This window comes from Giraffa tippelskirchi, chromosome 5 (assembly GCF_054371585.1).
Source record: "Giraffa tippelskirchi isolate mGirTip1 chromosome 5, T2T-mGirTip1v1.2.pri, whole genome shotgun sequence".
NCBI lineage: Eukaryota > Metazoa > Chordata > Mammalia > Artiodactyla > Giraffidae > Giraffa > Giraffa tippelskirchi.
The window spans coordinates 139059344-139081067 of NC_137279.1; the positions used below are offsets into that span (position 1 = coordinate 139059344).

Here is a 21724-nt window from a genome sequence, read left to right on the forward strand (position 1 = left end):
TTTGTCCCAATGATCTTGTTATAAGCTATATAAAGGCAAGAACTATTTCTTTTAAATTTAACTTTCTTTTAAATTTAGTTTTAATTTAATTTCTTTTAAATTTAACCTGATTACAACCCAATGGAATGTTCGCAGGGTTCTTACCATATTTTCTGTTAGTATATAAATTAGGAAGACAAAGCAAGCAGAACAAGAGCATTTTAACAAAATTTACTAAATAATTTGAGTGTGAGACATTCCATAATGCACTACTAGACTACAGAATGGAAAATAAAGAATGAAAACGCAGCCTGGTTTTTAGCACAATTAATTCAAGTAAGGGGAAGGAGAACTGTGTCAGAGAGGAGTAGGTATGTAAGTCATGCACCTTAGAGCCACTTCAGCTCAAACCAGGTTGATTCTCCCTGCAGAGCAGCAAGACCTCAAAACTTCTATAGGATCAATTATGCAAATTTTATAAGTCAAGCTATAATAAAATGAACTTCAAGTGGATGCTTTAACTATTAAGTAAATTATAACTAAAATTGACTATACAAATATTAAAGTAATGCACAAATCTCTTTATTCAGTACTTCTCTTAAATGGTTCAATCATTTAAAGAAATTTGCCAGTGCTTCTCCATTTAGTGTAAATGAATTATTTTAATGTGACTCATGGAAAATTTTGATATCCTAAAATTTTAAATCACAAATGGATTTAAGATTTCTCAATAGGTTAATGTCTATTATTTCAACGGGTTCATTTTCTTCTTAAATTTCATAAGAGTTCATCATTTCTTTTAAAGTTTCTTGATCTCAGGAATTCTCAACCACTAACCTGGTCCCCATCAAAAATTAAAATCTTTAATTTCCTTGCTTGTACTTATTCATACCAACAAAGATCCTCCCTTTATCTCACTATCAAACTTCTCAAAAACAAAGAAATCTAAACTCCTGTGGGTTAGATAACCCTTCTATATACATTTTATAGTCACTCAACAAAGCTCTGCCATGTTTTAATATTTATAAAAATGGTCTTAATATGTATTCAAAATATATTCATGATAGAAACCTGATAAAATAACAATCAATGTCACAATATGTTTGCAGGAAGTATATAAGAGATAAGTAGTCTTGCTTCCATTAATTCGTTTAAAAGAAGATAAACAGCATAAAATGAAAAATAATTGCTCATATTTACTTTTTCTGAATAACTTTGCATTAGTCACTTGATCACAATTACAAGTTCAAATTAATGTCACATGCAATTATAATAATTTATATCAATCACATAATTTTTATTTCACTTAATAATCACATTGCACAAGACAGCAAAAAGTACTAGTTTTAGGGCTAAGTGTTTCAGTAAAATTACCGTTAAGAAACTTCAAATGGAGTTCCTACAAATACAGTTATATAGATTTCTAGAAGTCACAGCCTCCTAAGATGTCAAAAAGGTTTGTTTTACATATCAGAAGTGCAAGAAAATAATCTTGAGGAAAAAAAAAAGGACTATGGGTACTAAAATAGTAAAGGGTCAGCAAGAAGAGGAACACAAAGGTGCAAGAATATCAGATTTGCATATCAGTATCTTGATTGATGGGAAAGAAAACCTAAAATCTTAGGGGGCCAAACGATGGAAATAAAAATACAGACTATGTACATTCTTTTATGAATGAAGCAAGTAGTCTTAAGTTTCCAAATACAGAAAGTGTAAGGGAACAAGGAAAAAGGAAACACCCTATGTGAGCTGTTAGTACTAAGAAAAATCCGAAAATTCCCTCACCATTACGCTGTTAGTAAGGCTGTAAAGCTACAAACTGCTATTATTTAAGAAGACAGGGAAAAAGAAAGCAATTAGTTAGCCAAAGAGGCAAAATAAATTCCCACCAACTGCTCAGCTTCAAGTTTTCATTCTAATGAAAATAAAAAGTCACAACTAAGCCCAGAAAGGAAAGGCATTCAGCTGTTTGCATTCTCAGCCCTAAGAACATTTCCAGGCTTGTGTTTCTCTCTCTTCCTCCAGAGAAAAAGATTTATCATAAAGGTATGGCTATATGAACAATGAAAGTATATTTAGTAATACCATAGGGACTCATTCTGTTAAAAATTTATACTTTTCTTAAATGTGAAACATAAAAATTCAGTATGAAGAAGAACAAGGCAGAAGAGGATAAATTGGGTTTTTTAAATAGGTGGACTTTAATTATGACTTGAAGGAAATGGAATTACTGTTCTCATAAAGAAATACTTCAGCTTTTAAATAATTGAACTTATTTTATTAGATGTTTGTAAGGATACACAATGAGTTAGGATAGTTAAAGCACTGGTTCTCAAAATGCGGTTGTCAGACAAGGAGCATCAACTGGGATCTTGTTAGAAATTCATTCTCAGCTTCCACCAAAGACTAACAGCCTCAGAAACTCTGGAGGCTAGTATCCAGCAATCTGCTTTAACTAGTTCCACTGATGATTCTGATTTATGGGGAAAACTGTGTTAGAGGCAGGTTTAGTACAGGCTAGATTATATATGGGAACACATGCTTTTGCTCTATAAACCTTAATAAAATACAAGTGACATAGAAAAGCCTTTAGTGATGAATATGATTTATGCAGCAAGTACATGGTACAGTTTACAATGTTAACATATCTTCTGTTGCTAATTTTAATCATAAGAATCAAGGATCCCTTGATAAGTAAAAATAAGTACAAATTCTAAGTACATGTGTATATCACATGTTGAGCCCATTTTCAACAACAGAGGGAAAGTGTAATCTTTTCCTAGCTAATGAAAATATCTAACACTAAATACACCTGGAAATAAAATTTTTGGTAATCTGTAAAAATATGTTATGTTTCCTAGACACAAGATGTCATTAAAAGTAACAGAAATCAAATCAAAACCCAATGAAAACACTGTAAATTTTTCTATATTTAACCTTTGACTTATCTATTCAAATACATTTTAATAAAGTAGCTCAACTATGGGAAAACATACTATTTATTGTTTTTAGAAAGAACTCAAGGGATGTAAAGATAGTCCTTCCAAAAATTTACCTTTAACCAATTTCTTGGATATAATATATAATTTAACATCATCGAATAAGTAAATGTAAAACTACATATGTACTCAATCTCAAATTCTAAGCATATAGTCATGTTTAATGTTCTAACGACATTTCCAAAAATTTCCAAAAGTTGGCATGTACAGGTAAAAGGCTACACATTATTTCACATTACTGGTTTAAAAGCACCATTAAAAAATCACCTATATTATTATTTCTATACATTATTTTAGGTTACAACTTTCTGACTATCATATTAAATATCTCTTCCTCTAATTTTCAAACCTAAAATATGTAATAATGTAACACTCATCTTCAGAATTCCATATGCAAGTAAAATAAATCTAATAATAAATATTTGGTAACATAATCAAGTTGAGATACCAGGATATAACTATTTCTGATACTAATATTCATAAAATTTACATTTTAATCATAAAACCCATCACCCACCACACACAGAAAATCCAAAATCCTGCTTTAAAGGCCATAGAGCTGCTTTAAATGGAGCAAAACATCTGAATTTAAAAAATTATTTAGAAACGCATTCCTGTCTTTCTACTCTAATGGGAAAAATTATATTCAAAAATAAAGCTAAATGTACATCTCAAAAGCTGAAGAAAATAAAACAAAAAATTTTAGAGATTAATGGTCTATTAGAATTTACTTTCCATGTACAATAGAGTACCAATATACCTGCTTATTAGCAAAACTTAGAGTATGATATTTAAAGTCAGTGATATTGTCTAGGTTTGTGAACAGTATGTAAGAGAAAAATACTTTCAGGAATATCTAGAGTATCTTTTAACCATCACAATTAGCAGATGGTAAGAAGTTCAAAGTATTATAAGTCTATTTTATTTTTTAGAGGTAGTCAATGTTCTTAGGTTTCAAAATTAAATTCTAAGATGTCCATAGTATTTTTTGAAATTAAAGATAAATGTTGCCAAGAAACATGTGTAATTGATAAAAATGTCTTTTATAAATATGTATTATCATTAATTTACATACTAGTATATGGAAATTATTTAGAAATCATCAATAGAGATTAACAGTGGTATTTTGAAGAAACATCATCTTTTTATTTTGTGGACAGTTGTGCTTCATCTCTAATGAAACATCAATAATGTAAACAAACTATTAATATGCTGCTTTCCTTAATCTTTTAAAACTGTAAATGAAAGAACAAACAGTACACACATTACTTATTATAATCTGAGAATAAAGTATATAAAAATCATCAGCATACCGTATCATTTGACTCTGTTCAGAAGCAAAATTATTTGCTAATTGGGGAGATTAGTGCTTAAAAGCAGAGGCTTTAGAATAAAACAGAATTGAGGTTTTAGTTCCAGCCCTGTTGCTTACTTAACTGTGAGTGTATAAGCAATGTATTAAACCTTTCAACCTTAGCTATCTTATCTGTAAACCATAATACCTCCTTTAGAAGTTTGTCATTAAGGTTAAATAGGATAATGTAAGCAAACCCTTTGCAGAATCCCTCAACAAATATGAACTACCAATAACAATAAAAATATCAATAATACGAGTAAGTACTCCTTTATATAAACTGGACATAGATTTGCAAACCTTAAAGGTACAGAACATCTTTTGTTCTTCCAGAGCATTCCCTGTATTTCCCTTATGATTTCCTGTGTATGGCTTTAAAAACAGGCTGAAGTAGTCAGCAAATTTGTTTCCTTTCCAACTCTAATTTTGAATTGTACAATGCCCAACAAATTGCTTTTACTCTTCTTTTGATTATCTTCTGCTCATTATTACACTTTACCAAGTGCAAAGTATGGAGATGAGATTCCAAGTGTAATCTATTGTGAGAGGTGTTTTAATCAATAGTCTTGTTCTGCTGATTAAGCAGGGGTTTCTGTTTTGGCAAGATAACATTAGTCTCTCCAGTCATGCTCCAAAAACCATTGGGAATCTTCCTCAGATCATTAGATATGCTACAATAAAGCTTTGGTACATTCTCTTTTCTTCCTTAAATTACTTCTTCAGTGTCCCATCACTCCCGTTTCGATGCCACTGCATTATTATTGCATCTCCCCTGAAACTTGCTCTAGAGCTATGTCTCCAGGCCATAGGATGCCATTTTCCATTGATGCTTCTGCTTGAAAATATAAATTAAGAAAATTTTATTATCTCCTGCCAGGGGCCATTATTCACCACAATTCTAAGGAAGATTAAAAATGCAAAATCTACTGACTTGAACAAATACTCCAGCATTCAACAGAAAAGCTCAGTGTATCATGACACAAACTAAAAATTAGTGTTTGCTGAAATTTGGAGTCACTCTTTAGAATTAGACCAATTTTTTATTGAGAATGTATGTGTAGTGTAGACTGCTCCAGTAATTTCAATCTCTTAGTGGTATCTGTTATTTTTTAAATTCAATTATAAAATATGAGTAATAAAAAGTCTGTTTCTTTCTTGAGATACCTTCTGGAGATGAAATAAAATCTTTCAAGGTACAATGGTTGTATGTGATGATATTCTTTTCCAAAGAGCCAAATGTAAACACCACATTCACAGGGGTACTTTGGAAGAGTTTAAACCACATCCAAAAGGGGGAATCTGCACTTTTCTAACTGGACAGAACGCCTACAGCTGATACTATAAACCTGTTCCCTAATTAACAGACTAGAAATGATATTCATTCTTGAGTCTCAATTACCAAAAAATTATCATATGTCAATAAGTAAATTTTATTATCTTCAAGCACACAAATTTTTAAAATTTACAAACGTTACTAGAGAGGCAAAAAAATAAAATGAAAATAAAGAAAAAAGGTCACTGTCAAGCTATACATTTTTATTGGAGGTGATTATATGCTTGGTACATAATAACAATTCAGTAGTTGCTTTTGAATGAAGAATGATGAATGGTTAATCTGATTATTGCTGCTTGTAAATAAACATAGTTATTAGAAAATAAACATCAAACATCTAATTCTGCTTCAATCAGCTGTACCTGATTCTCAGAGAATTCTGTCAATTTGGATAGAGTTTTGTATCACGAAAGCCAATAATACAACACTAAGGAGACAGATCTAATTTAAAGGGTGGAGGAAAAAGTACCCTTTATCTTCCAAATAACTTTTTCATGCGCTACAATTCCAAATGACAAGGAATGCAGTACTCTAGGCACTAGGACCCTGTCTTTCTGAGTCCATATTTAGAGTATATTTTTTACACACATAGCAGATTACCTTAAAACATGAATAGTTAAGTTCCCAAATAAATTTGCTCAAACAAAGAAATCAAATAAACTGTGGGGATAAAAAGAAGTTATGATCCAAAATATAAGGTTACAATGATCCTCACAGATAAAAGAGGGAAACTGAGTTGAATGTTAAATCAAGTCTTTCTTTTAAACTGTATAATGAAATGCTCTTTTATCACCTAAACTTCCATTCTGAATAGCTAAGGAAAGTGGGTCCTGCTTTCTTTAAATATTTATTAATGATGATTTGTGAGCTTAACTAATTGCTACATAAACATAACATTAGGAAGCTAAATGATGTGTAATTAATATGATAAAAAAGAGGTCTTCTAAAGTAATGTTCCCATTTGTCACATAACTATGTTCTCATAATTTATTTAATAATTTGTGTATTGTGGAAGATTTCTATCCATCATATAGTATTTAATTCTTTAGGCATGTTAGGATGTTACACTCAAAGAATTATATATTGTGCTTTCTAAAGTGTTCTAAAATCCTTGAAATGAAACTGAATTATTGTAATGAAGTTGCTACTCTAATCTCTAGGAAAATATACTTGAATACTGATACACGCATAGATACATAATTTGAAAAAATAATATAATTTTATTCCATTCAGTTTCCTATATACTGGTATTTTCAAACATTTGAAATATAGTCCTAATTTTTTAAAAATTGTGACTGTGATTTAATCTTTGCAACTGTATTTGAAATAAAAGTATAAAAAAGCCAATTTATTATTTAAATAACTATATGCAAAAGTACAAAATATTTTTCTGGCCTATCAATTTTAAATATAAACCTATTTGACTGAAAACGTTTATCATATGTAACAAATATGTAATAATAGAATATGAAAAAAATAAGTATCAGGTAACCTACAGAAAATCAACAAAAGCTTGATATAAAATCTTATGTAGGCTTATATCCAGAAGGTTGTCATTCTAGTTTTTACTGTGTTGAAAACAGGGATAACATGAAACTGATACCTTCCATAATCATTTTGTATTAGGAATCAAAACCACAAAGTATGCATACTTTAATATTTATAGTTAAATTTGCATCTGAGAAACTCAAAAACAACCCCTCAAAAATTCCACATTAATTACTAAAATAAGGTTTTTGAAATGGCAATGCTGATTTTCTAAAAACAACTCTCTATGTTTTAGGAACCTTTGAAATTCCTTGCAGTTTTTACTGGACCTTGGGGTCAGTTTAATGCAAATTACGTTGGACTCAGAGCCTTATTAATCCAGTACAAAATCTCTTGTTTGTAGAAATGCACATTCAACAAAAATGCACTTGCTTTTAATAGCAAAATAAGAAATATTTATTTACAAAGCATGCCACTGAGACTGGTTCATTCACAGGGTCATCAGGTCTAACTACTTAATGAAAAGAACAAGATAATTTAAGTGAGGATAAAAACTATAAATATTTGAAGTACTTTAAAAATACTGCTTCTGAGTCCAAATTTTCAAGACCTCTGCTTTTAATAATTCAATAAAATTATTATGACCTGTATCAATTAAGAGCAATTATTTATAAAAATTTTAACCTACTATAGTTTGTACTTGCAGAAACTATCACATTTTTTTAACAAGGGAAATGGGAAATCACTATGGGATGACCTAGTTAGATTAAATTAGCAAGAAACTTGTTACCAGACCATATAAAAGACACAGCATAATAAGACATGACCTTGCAGAGCCTTGGAGCCAATCTGTGATGTTTTTCCTTTCTATAACCCTTGCTAATTATCTGCAAAGTTACAGACCTTTTGTCATGGGTTATTTTTCCTCAAATTGTGAGGGGATTTTTGGTTTCTAAATATTTAATTAGTCTTGTTATGATATGAGAATTGTTGTACATTTCAAGCATTTTGATTTTCATACTCTATTCCTTCTAATTATCTTCAGATTTAGATTGGTCATCCAAAATCTTTGCCTTTTGTAATTATTTACTTCTTAAAGATCATTCCGTGAAGAAATATTTTCACTCTTATGGCTCTTCTTTTCCACAAATGGCTTTTCTGGTCTGTTAATTGCCCGCTCAGAGGATTAGAGTTTGAAATAATGCAAAAGAACATGCAACTAAAAGGAGTTTTAGAGGGCAAAATTGAGTAAACTAGATTTTTGTTGTTGCTATTTTAAATTCACCTTAAAGATAACACCCTTGGTTTAGATGTGATTTTGACAAACAGGAAAATTATGCCATAAATATTTTTTTCTGCCTGCTAAGATGTTTCATGAGATGTCATTTAGTCAGTATTATAAATCTCTGCATATAAAAGAAATTCATCTCTCGTCTAATTGACAGCTAATAAATTTCTTCTTTTACAGACCTCACTTTGATTCCAGCACAGCAGCTAATGTTCACAGAACTTCCTATGTAACCAAAATGAAAGCACAGAAACAAATTCATAGGGCTTTTAGTGGTGTGGCTTTTAAAAATAGACTATCTATGCAAAAGTTCACAACAATACAACATTTTGTTAAAGTATTTAAAATGGACTCAGGAAAATTTTTTCGCTTTTTTATTAAAATGACTACATTCTGTACGTGCTCATTTTTTTTTTTTTAATCAAGAGGCAAGAAAGCACTGCTGTTCTTTACCCAAAATGAATTCTTTCAGTAAGAAATCTTTCACAACTTTTAGTACATTCTTTCCTCATCAAACTTGTTTTTCAGTTAAATGCACTGTTTTTTATTATTTTTATTTTACAGTAGAATAAACAAGTATATAGAAATGTTTTGTGTGAAAGGGGGATGCAAAAGCAAAAGTGAGCAATATCTTAATAATATGAACTGAACTGATACATTAATGCCGGAGGACAGGGAAATACATAGTGTTAATGGTCAACAAAGGGAAAACTCTTGGAAAACAAAATGCTATGCAATTATTCTGCAAGCCATGAATCTTTTTTATTAATTATGTGGTCTAACTTTGTGCCTCATAAAAACCATAATCTTGTTATCCTTATGTTATTCTTTCTAATTTAAAAAAGAGGCATCTGAACTGAATTTTCACAGAAAACACTGTCTATACACTTCTTAAGCTATTTTTTTCTTATGGAAGAACCATTTGAAGAATATTTTCTTTGAGAGTAGAGCATTTTTTGAACTGAGGACACCAGACTAATAGTCTGAGCAACTCCTATATTCCAACTCACAGTGATGCCCTTAATGCAAGCCAAAGAAGAAACGCACATTTGCAAGAAGCATCTGCTAAGGAAGAGGAGTAGAGAAGGCTAGCACATAAACTATTCTGGCCAAACAGTATTCAATTCTTCCCCAATTACTCGAACCTGAAGCGATCTTTCTCTCCTTTCCCTATGGCAGTAACTGTCTATATAATTAATTTGGCAATTAATCATATTCTGCTTTGTGGCTCTATCTATATTTTGCATAAAATTGTTATTTAACTTACCAGTATTTTCCATGTTTAAAATTAAGCTGCAAACTCCTTATGTTTTTGTTTATATTCTTTTCCAAACACCCCCAAAGAGTGTTAGGCACTTCATTGTATCAGTTCTCATACCATGAATGCCTTCAGCTGTTTTAGGACCCTAGTCTTATCTCCTCAGTTAGATGTTGTTAGGCTTCTTTTAAATTCCTTGGAATGCCTAGTCCTATTTAGGGCAAAAAGTGCTCACTCAATAACTACTTCCTAAATTGGAATTCTCATTCCTCTGTGTTTTACTGAGGGTTTTTTAATTGAAGGAACAACTGAAAAATCTCCTGTTGGTACATACTAATGTCATTTACCGTAATAAAAACTGAAGAAATTTTGTAGAGATGTTTACTTAAGTGTTCTGTAAGACAAGAGACGAAAAACAATAAAAACAAAAGCTTGGAACCATAGACTCATAGGATACTCTTAGCAGTAGAGCAGGTGCAGAAAGCTAAAAACAATCCTTAATACCCATAATCTGAATATAAATAATCAAATTCATCAGAGAATTAAAAACAGGTGGATACTCTGTGGTTCATACACTCTCAAAATTAATGGAGTCTCACCTAACTGATAAATATACGGCAAATTTCACTGGCTTACTTCTGATAAATCAGAACTAATCTTTAATCATGACAAAATATTCATAATCTAATCCTTTTATCAAATTGACTATCACTGCAGGAGTCTCCTGTGTTTGCACAATTAAAAACCCCATGTTAGCTGTATATAATAAGGCATTACATTTGATGCAAATCCTTTTCTATTGAAATAAATGCCAAGCTGACAGCAGGAAGTAGCTGATAAGAAAGCAACAAGGCATTGCTGATGGCATTCTTGATAACTGAACACCTACCCATAAGCATTCAGTCTACAGTGTATTGTCAAAAGTGCTCGTTTTTTTAAAAAAAGCACAGATCAAGGCAAGTGCCCTCTGCTACATCTCAGTCACAAAGGCAAAAAATTATGTAAAATCAGATAGATAAATGCTAGATACCTAAACTGATAGAAAGGAAGAAAGAAAGGATGGAAGGAAGGAAAAGATAATTTTATATCCACTGGTGGTTCCAGTACTAGAAACAGTGATACTAGACATTATCTGCTGCTATACGCTAGTTACAGAATTACCTACAATTTTGAAAGCACAGTTATACACTTATTACACCACATCCAAACAATATCTAAGCAGCGGAAAATAAACATATAGATATGAAATTATGTTTTACCATTCTCTCTAAGTGAAACTTCGTTGTTCTCAGAGTCAATATGAAGGGCTTAAAACCCTAGTGCTATTTTCTATATTATAGAGTTTAAAATTTTAAATATAGTATTTTATGTAACTATTCCTTAATTTTGAGAAATATATAAAGAACCCAATCTTTGAAAAATCATTTCCTCTGTAGTCTAAGTGCAAGAAGAGAATTCAGAATACCTCAAAGGAAGGAGAACGATAATAAGATGCGGTGTGTCTAGAAAGTTTAAAAAAGTGAGGACAGAAGGTGCATAACTCCTTTAATAGACCTACTCAGTACTCCCTCAACATTTTCCTACCTCACTACATTGCACATCACTTTCCTTTCTCCATCAGTTTTTAGAAATCTTCTGTGCTATCTGAGAGATCTGGTAACAGTTATTTCTGTATGTATCTCATCTTCTTTACAGATTATAGTATCTTGGAAGGAGGAGCATCTGCTTTAAGCATCTTTGAACCACATGGGTAGCACTGTGCTTTATTCTAAAATGTATATTGACTTCATAAACACCAGTGTGTACACTTAAAAATATATATTCTTACCAATTGTTCCCAAATATCTTAGTGTTTGCCCACCACGCAACTCAATAATTATTTGGAAGCATAAATCAATGAATGAAAGATAATTTTCAGAAGTGAAGCACAGTTCTATAACCATGTAAAACTCTGATATACATGGTTTGCATAAGTTTCTAACAGTTGAAGGCAGAAGGCTTCCAATCCATGTAACATGCCTAGCCTAAATTAGCTTCATATCAGTAACTTATCTAAAAAGCTCAGTTCATCGTGAAAGCTCAGTTCATCATGACCTATAAAATGTTAGACTCAAGAGTTTTAAATCCACTAATACCATATAGAGGCTTGGGAGTACAGGGCTGTGTGCTGTGAAACAGCAACACTGCTCTTCTGAAAGCTAACATGCCCTCTCAGGCCACAGATACAAACAGGGTAAGCCTATTCAATAATGAATGACCAGGAAAACATCTTTATCACTACAGATTAAAGATATAATGTCTACCTAATTATATTGTACAGATTAAAATCTACTGCTATTTTAAGATTTTAATGTCTTATGAAAAATGCAGCTAAATACAAGATTATCTGTAAATCTGTATCTGAAGTTGCACGTTTTATAGCCAGAGTTTTAGAATTATTTTTATTTACAAAAAGTAGTCTAATACTTAAAATAGTACACTCACACATAACATTACATATTTTGTTAGAAATAATAGTTTATTAAATATATTTGATGTCATTATTATGAAAGAGAAACACTGGAAGATCTTGCTACTGCTCTTATCTTTGACCCTTTAGCTCTTCCATTTCAGCACCCTCATTAATGTCAAGATTCCATTAGAATGTCTGCCCACTTTTACATCTCTACATCCCGGACAAGAAAAAAATCTTCTGGGTTCAATCAGTAATGCTTTCCTTTTGTATTCAACTAAAAGAATACCATCACACAGGTCAGAATATTCCCTTTATTAAAGAAAAAGGACAACAGGACAAAAGATAAACTTTAGAATGTAAAATGCCATGTTTTAGACCTGAATTGGGCATTTTTAAAATGTGCTTTAAACTGTTTTAGTTCTTAATTGTCAGAGTTCTTTAATATCTGTAACCAATACCATTGATAGGATTTGTTTTTATAATTAATATTACTACGTTCCTTAGGTTGGGTAACACGGGAAGCAGAATTTGAGCCACAGCCTCTGAGACACTTATAATGCCCTTAGAACTATCAGTGAAGCCTTAAGTGAAGCAGGATTGGGTAGTCTGAGAAGTATAATTTGGCTGCAAATAAAGGCCCAGCAAATTCCTTGGGGAGGGAGCTCTGAGGTTGAGAGAGCTCTTCAGAAATGTCTTAAAATGCAGCAAAAATGAGGAGGCCAACCTTTTGCACTCTTGCATTTGGTGGACATCCTCTAGGGAGAAGGATTTATGATCCCTTTAGCCCATGGCAGTTCCTGGGCAGGGACTCACTTTGAGCCCCTCCGCAGGCAACTCCCTTGGCAGCTGAGGGGGAAAATGGCCTGATCTGAAGCGGGAATCTGGAGGGCATACCATAACATCCACTGCGATGCTATAATTGTAAAGAGTTTAATGGACTGTTTGCAAAAACAGTTCTTTTACTACCACTTCTCATTTTCATGATTTTTATTGTATTTTATCTTCTTGTACACACTGATATGTCAATCCTGTTTACTAAGCGATATTCAATGGGTTTCCTATGGAGCAATGAACCTTAACAGGCAGTTTTTAATTGGCCCACATAGGAAACCACATTACTATTAATTCCACAGCTACAGCATAAAATAAAACCATTGCTTCTCAAACTCTAGAGCAATTAGACCTCTCGGCTATTTGGCTAACTCTGCTTCATGATACCCAATGCAGTTAATTATATTTTTTGATGTTAATAGTCTCTGTCAGTCTCAAGCATAACTTCTCTTTGATGAATATTTAAATTATATTTGAATAAAAATAATCTTGGTTACATTTCATATTCAGTAATCATCCCAGCTTAATAAAGGTCTACTTGTCAAGGGTTGAAAGAAACAGAAATGCACACATAAAGGTTCTAAACCAATGAATTAGATAATATATTTGCAACGACCATAATTTATATCTCGACTCAACATACCTGATTATATACAGTTTTAAACGGTATAGACTCAACCACACAATAACTCGCAGCTAGACTTCAAAAGTTACTTATAAAGTCTTTCAGATTATATACACAGAATTCCATTAATTAACGATGATAACATCGTAGGACTGTGTCATAAGATAATTTAACGTGTGGAATAAAATGAGAAAATTTTTAAATGTGCTGCTGCTGCTGCTGCTGCTAAGTCGCTTCAGTCATGTCCGACTCTGTGCGACCCCACAGACAGCAGCCCACCAGGCTCCCCCGTCCCTGGGATTCTCCAGGCAAGAACACTGGAGTGGGTTGCCATTTCCTTCTTCAGTGCATGAAAGTGAAAAGTGAAAGTGAAGTCGCTCAGCCTTGTCAGACTCTTTGCGACCCCAAGGACTGCAGCCTACCAGGCTCCTCTGTCCATGGAATTTTCCAGGCAAGAGTACTGGAGTGGGATGCCATTGCCTTCTCCATAAAACTCCCTTAGTTTATATTATAATAAAAATGCTTCAAACCAAGCATTTATTTAACAAAAAATGTAAAAATGTTAATGTTTTTCTATCTCAGCCCTATTATTGAATGAATAAATATTTTGTTATCTACTTAATTAAATAAATTAATAAACTGATTTGTTAAAATTTTAACTTTTCAATCTTTCTTCTTTCAAACCCTAAATCTTTGGAATATAAAGAAGACAAAATGAAATACAATTAAAAAGAAAGAAATATCCTGAAATGCACACATTAACCTAAGACTGTATAGTGGAAAAGTGTGCCAATTTCTAGTAAATAAATAATCACATAAATAAAAATAGTAGGAGTGGATTCAAGTTATATAAGGTCTACAGCTTATAAAACAGGATTACCACTTTAAGAAAAAAATTACAAGTAGAAAATACAGTACCAAAGTGAATAATAATTTAGGAAAAAAAGAGAAAGCACAACAAACATCACTAATTTTTAAAAGCCTACAAGTATCACAGTAACAAACACAGAAAACTAAAATAACATTTTAATAATTTAATTGCTTTCTATTCATTTACAATACTTTCCTTAATATTTTTTTTTCACGAAATATCTCAGGAATGTCTCTTCACAATTTCATAGTGCTACTTTCTATAATTTTGCTTTCTACCTAAACAGCTGATCAAAATTTATTTTTCATTATTAATAGTTTGGATACATTAGGTAAACACCTACAATGTGCTCATATTCATTGAAATGCTATAGTTTGTGCTCCACAAACACAGGTATTCTGACAGATTTTGTTTTATATAATACTCATTAACAAAGGAGAACAGTATGGTGCATTTATAATTGTACATACTACCTTTGATCTGTTCTCTATATTCTGTATATAACCCACCAAGAATATACAGAAAAGAACTTCAGTTTTGATTAGTTATCAATAAGAACCAAATCTCCCGTTTGCTGTTTTACACATTTAATGACTAAAAGAATTTTGTAGTCTAGCTTTCGATTCCATACGTTTTAAACATTATTCCTCTACCACCTGACATAGATTACAGGTCCCATAGGACACATTCAAATTGTAATATGATATCTGACCTTCCACCTTTGGCAAAGAAGAACCAAAGAGCCTCTTGATCAAAGTGAAAGAGGAGAGTGAAAAAGTTGACTTAAAACTCAACATTCAGAAAACTAAGATCATGGCATCCAGTCCCATCACTTCATGGCAAATAGATGGGGAAACAATGGAAACAGTGACAGACTTTATCTTTTTGGGCTCCAGAATCACTGCAGATGGCGACTGCAGCCATGAAATTAAAAGATGCTTACTCCCTGGAAGAAAAGACATTACTTCACCGACAAAGGTCCATCTAGTCAAAACTATGGTTTTTCCAGTAGTCATGTATGGATGTGAGAGTTGGAGTATATAGAAAGCTGAGCACAGAAGAATTGATGCTTTTGAACTGTGGTGTTGGAGAAGACTCTTGAGAGTCCTTTGTACTGCAATGAGATCTAATCAGTCAATCCTAAGGAAAATCAGTCCAGAATATTCTTTGGAAGGACAGATGTTGAAGCTGAAACTTCAATACTTTGGCCACCTGATGCAAAGAAGTGATTCATTGGGAAAGACCCTGATGCTGGGAAACATTGAAGGCAGAAGGAGAAGGGAACGACAGAGGATGAGATGGTTGGATGGCATCACCAACGCGATGGACATGAGTTTGAGTAGGCTCTGGGTGTTGGTGATGGACAGGGAAGGCTGGCGTGCTGCAGTCCATGGGGTCACAAAGAGTCGGACATGACTGAGTGACTGAACTGAACTGATCCGATCTCTCACATTTATGTCACAATCAGTAGACAGTATAATGAGTAACAGGAGTATTTCTAGAGGCCAGTTCTTCACCAGAATAGCTAGCAATAACTAAACTGTACCTAAGGGTCGGGAAGATACCTGGAGGTGGAAATGGCAACCGACTCTAGTATTCTTGCCTATAAAATCCCATGGACAGAGGAGCCTGGCAGGCCACAGTCCATGGGGTCACAAAGAGTCAGACAGATTGAGCAACTGAGCAAGAGCACATGAGTGTCCAGAAAACAACATAAAAATAACCCCATTAAACTCAAACTGAATTTATCACCAATGGAACCTACACTTAACAGGATCCCCAGATACCCCTGGATACCCCTAAGCAACCATAAACGAGAGAAATTACAACAAAGAAGTCAGAGAATGAAATCAAAACCTTAAAAGATTGTGTTTAAACACTATACTTCAGCAAAATTTTCAAAAACTTGACCCTATGAGCATGTTGCTTGGAACCCTGATAATGTCATGGAAGAGGCCTGTGAAAGTAAAGTGCTCTGACATTTAAGATTCATTAAGAGATTGATGGAAAATCTACCTTTAGAAACGGCACTATTTTCACAAATTACAGGTGACTTCATTAAGAATGATAGATCTATAGTCTAAAAAAACAGAAAGGTGTGTTGAAATCGACAACTTATATAGAGGGACTCTCATTCAGACACTCTCTTCAAGGCCAAGGGGCATTCTGAAACCATGTCTTTATTGGTTGAAAACCATGTCTTTTATTGAAGAAAACCATGTCTTTATTCTGAAAACCATGTCTTTATGCCAAAAATATTGACAACTGCAACACACATTAGCTACACCATACACTTGACTGGTTTAGAGAAAATAAATATTAAGATTACAGAATTGCTCACTTCTTTGTATTTCTTAAAAACTAGATTTTATCTAGAAACATCTGAGAGATACTAGGTCTCATCTTAATTGTGAAATAACAAACAGCACTAAAAATCCTAACTAAACTACTAAAAAGATATCTGAAGAAAACAGTAAAAAGGATTTAAGCCTCTAAAATATGTAAGACATAAATATTAGTAAAATGCTATTAGAAATCTAAGTACCCACAATAAATTTCCTTAGGAAATATACAAAGTAAATATCTGTTCTGGTGTTTCCTGTTACTATTAATATAGTATAGGTGTGTGATCTCATTATATAACATATTGAAAAATTAATGGGGCCATAATAAAGGATCATTTAGCTGTTTTTAAACAATTGAACAAATTGAATGATAATGACTCACAATTGCTATGTTTTTGATGTGGCAAAGTCAAGCAGTTAAACTGATAATAAGAAAATAAAACAAGGGTTTATAGTAAACAAGCGATTAAAAATATTTCTCTACCAAATAACATATAGGCAACTTTTTGTACTTAATTAGAAACTTCAATAAAATAAAAAGAAATTATAAAAGTGGAAAATTCTCAACTTTACTCAAAATTATGTTTTCTTATTATTTATGACATAATAAAATGTATAAAATAATAAACAGCATATTTTCATACAGTGGAACTATTTCAAAGCTTCAATGAATATATAAATTTATTAACTGGTAATAAAAATGCCAATATGAGCTGTATAAAATAAATAATATCAAATTCTTACGTGAACTTGCAATCACATTTTTTTTCATTTTTTTATACTGGTAGAAAATATGCAATATATCACAGTTGAGTAGCATTTATTTACGAGTTTTTCATAGGAGAAGAAATAGAAAAAAGACTGTAATTTTAAAAAATCAGTGGCTATTTTTGATTTGAAATTTTAAAGTAAAATTTTATTTTCTTTATAACTGTGATTAAATATCAATTTTTATTTGCTCAAACTATAAATCTTTTTACAAGTTATACTCTTTTATGGATTCTTATATTCCATATTTATACACTGATACTAGAAGTATGACTCCAGAAAGCAGATACACAATAAAAAGAAATCATACTTTTACAAACTACTCAAATGGGTATTTGAAAATAAGTCTTATGTAAATAGATTTAGTATGTGTTCATCTAGTTACTGGAGAAGGTAATGGCAACCCACTCCAGCACTCTTGCCTGATAAATCCCATGGATGGAGGAGCCTGGTAGGCTGCAGTCCATGGGGTCACAAAGAGTTGGACCGACTCAGTGGCTTCCCTTTCACTTTTCACTTTCATGCATTGGAGAAGGAAATGGCAACCCACTCCAGTATTCTTGCCTGGAGAATCCCAGGGACAGAGGAACCTGGTAGGCTGCTGCCTATGGGGTCGCACAGAGTAGGACACGACTGTAGCGACTTAGCAGCAGCAGCAGCAGCATCTAGTTACTTAACATTTCATTGGCCAGAACATTTTAGCAACATAATGCTGAATTACACTTGGTTTCTGTCAATTAATAAATTAATTTGTTTAAATTTACTTTTTAAATAGAAACCAATGTTTAGTGTATGAGAGAATGCTCTAAAAGAGTAAAAATCTACAAGATATATGACAATATATGTACTACTGAAATGCCACTATCATCTCATCCATAAACTAATCTTTCAAATGAGAAAGCTAGAACAAATAATAACTAAGATTATGAAAAGATTACTATAAATAAAATCTATATCAAATGAATGTTCACATTTACTTTTATTTATTCACCTCTCCACTTTTGTTTCAAAAATAAAAACACCAGAGTTTAAATGAGATATGTCTTTTCTTTTAAAAACTATCATCCCTATCTTTTATCTGACCAGTATCTGTCCAAAAATCAAACTCTTACGGTATTATTTAAGGCTCTTAATTTCACTGAATAATCCTTAGGAAATTCTGAAGATCAGTAATGTAGTGTCCGTAGAGAAAATGATTCTGGCTTCCTTGACCAACAATACATAAGGGTATAATCCATTTATTACCCGTGTGTGTGTGTATGTGTTTGCGTATGTTAGTCACTCAGTCATGTCTGACTCCACGAACCCATGGACTGTAGCCTGGCAGGCTTCTATGTCCATGGGATTCTCCAGACAAGAATACTGGAGTGGATTGCCATTCCCTTCCCCAGAGGAACTTCCCAGCTCAGGGATTAAACCCTGGTCTCCTGCATCGCAGGCAGATTCTTTACCATTTGAGCTACAGGGAAGTAGTACAACTAAAACCAGAAGTTCACACTTTTACTCTCAGTCTTCATTATCCAACAGAATTACTTTACAATTTTCATCTTAAAAGAAGAAACAGAGGATTCTGTAGGGCAGAATCTTTGATGTAACACTGTTCCTTTCACCTACATTTGATAAGCAAGGTCATAAGGGATATTTAGATGATTTGTCTTCTAAGCCATTTTATTAGTCTTTTTTGCACACTAAATGTGAATGTTTAATACAGTTCAAGTTGATTACTGCCAATAGTCTTTCCTTTCTGTAATGAGTGTTTTGGTTTAAATGCCCATCAGTAAGTGACATGCAAAGTATGTGTCCAATTAGATATGTCAATAACAGCTTTAATGGTTATTTACTGTACTAAGGTTCAAAAGTTTGTACTGTAACCTCCCAATCCTTGGACAAAGAGATGTGCTTGTAATTCCAGTTAGTTGTCTTAAAACAAACTAAGCCAAGAGAGAAAGAATTAGCACAAATCCATCACTCAACAGAAAATAACCTAAATACATCACATAGATGATGAGTTAGTAGTATTTGATTTATTTATTTTTCCCCAGATGCATTTTATCTTAATGGACAAATGGTTGATAAACCTGACACCACAGATAGATAAAAACACTTGGGATAAACAGCGTAAAGCTAATACTGCAGTTTCTCAGAAATGCAGGCTTAAACGCTATGAGAATGAATAGGTGCACTGAATAAATATACTAAGCAAGAGAAGGGTACCCCTCACTAACAAGTATGCATAATAATACAAAAATAAAATATGCCAACCTCTAAAATATTATAAAACAGTGAATTAGATAAGGCAGATTTAGCTAATTTTTCCCACTAAAAATTAATATGGAAGGGATATAAATATCTTAGACAGATTTTAAGTTTATTGATACCTATAAAGAGATCAGGGAACAAAGAATTAAATAAAACCTCCTTCATATAACTCTGCCTTGGACATGAAGTTTCTTTATGAAGACTGAACCATCAGTATAAAATTGGAAAGGGTTTTATGTCAAGGAGAGCATGCCTACACTGAAATCTATAATCATGAAGTTAGCCAGAGAACACTTGTAGAATTGCAACTGGAATTTAATGAATTTTCTTGCTTAACTTCTGAGAATCTTCTAACATTCATCAGTTGTCATACGAGGATTTTGTGTGGATCTGTGCATGCATTTAAGTATCTCCTTTCTTTAAATATTTTATACACACTTAGTATCTGTTAGTATACTTGAAAATAATAGAAGTATATATACAAAACCTAGATAACAGAATTATTTAAAAATGATTATTAAATATCATTTAAAAATCAATTTTCATGCAACTAAGATATTAACGAGGTTCCAGGTATAGATACTTTGAGGTGTCAGCCTCTGAGACAAATAATTCAACCTTTTTCAAGGTTCACAAAGTAAAAAGAGGGTATAATATTGCCTATTTCTTCCCAAAGATATTTTAAAAATAAATGAGGAGAATACATGTGCTACAAAGTTGAATGAGTGCTTTGACTGCAATGACAGTTGACTTTCAGAGTCAAATGAGAGAACTACAGTATGATGAGTCCCAAATTTCTCAGCAGTTCCAACAATCTGTTATTCAATAACTCTCTTAAAATAGAAGCAATGGCCTATGTTTTTTCCTTCATAAAAAGGGTCCTTGGTTGTGTATCCTGCTTCATAGCAAGAAGAGAGGTGAAAAAGTCAATGTGTGCATTTTTTCAGTCTCATTCTATGACCTACTCTAACATAAAAAATCATGGAACGGAAAACACAAAAAGTAATGCACATATATATAAAATAACACCTTTTATCAAATGCTCAGGCACACAAGAAATCATCACCGATCGAAGTGCTATTAGATTAACAATGTTAAAATGTAATTACCATATCTGAAGATAATAGGTTGGGGCATTGAAAAGTTTAGAAGAAGAAAATTCTAGGATACAGAAGTTATTGAATGGGGTACAGGATGGGAATACATTAATTTGGTCCCTACTCATCAAGCTTACTTTCATCATCCCAAACTTTTTAGACAAGATCTAGGCTCTGGAATCAGTTTTGTCTCTTACTTAATTTATTAAATTGTTCCCATGTTCAAAAAGCTAGACTTTTTTCCCTTAAGTTAAAAATCTCTGAACTGTACTCCTACTTCATTAATCTAGATTAAGTGTTTATACCTTTCCTGGATGTCTGTGACTGTAGAGTAGTACCTAATTCTTCTGGTCTATGCAAGGCTGAATGCTGCTTTGTTGATTTCCATCTTGAAACTCTTCTATCCTAAAAATCCTAATGTGTTCTTTAATTTAAACTAAGTAGAATAAAATTCTTCAGAGTCAATAAGAGAAAAAATGAATCTCTCTTATACTTTAGTGCTGCCTTATGAAACATTACCCTCCTGTTCTCATTCTGGTTTCTTAGATGGTACCTTTACCTTTTCCCCTTAAGTGTAGGGGTTCTCTAGAGCTTTTGCACCTACCAACTGCATAACCTCTGTAATGTCATCTATTCACCTAAAACTACCAACCTTACATTTATGTTTGCTTCATCTGTATGTTCTTCTTTCAACATTCTTTTGAGTGCCAGATCTGTATAAACAGTGGATCGCTTAACTAGTTATTTATATTCCACCATGTTTCCCAACTTAGA

General features: G+C 32.5%; 1 protein-coding gene across 29 annotated transcripts in view; it reads right to left on the minus strand.

Moving 5' to 3' along the window:
* ADGRL2 (adhesion G protein-coupled receptor L2) overlaps positions 1-21724 on the minus strand; it is a 208514-nt gene that overhangs the window by 59220 nt on the left and 127570 nt on the right. For 2 of the 29 annotated variants that reach the window (XM_081493843.1, XM_081493835.1), the window contains exon 1: positions 9709-11386. The exons of the other annotated variants lie outside the window; for them this stretch is intronic. The gene's annotated coding sequence lies outside the window, so the exon portion shown is untranslated. Of the gene's footprint in view, positions 1-9708; positions 11387-21724 lie in introns of those variants that run through there. 29 annotated transcript variants of the gene reach the window in all.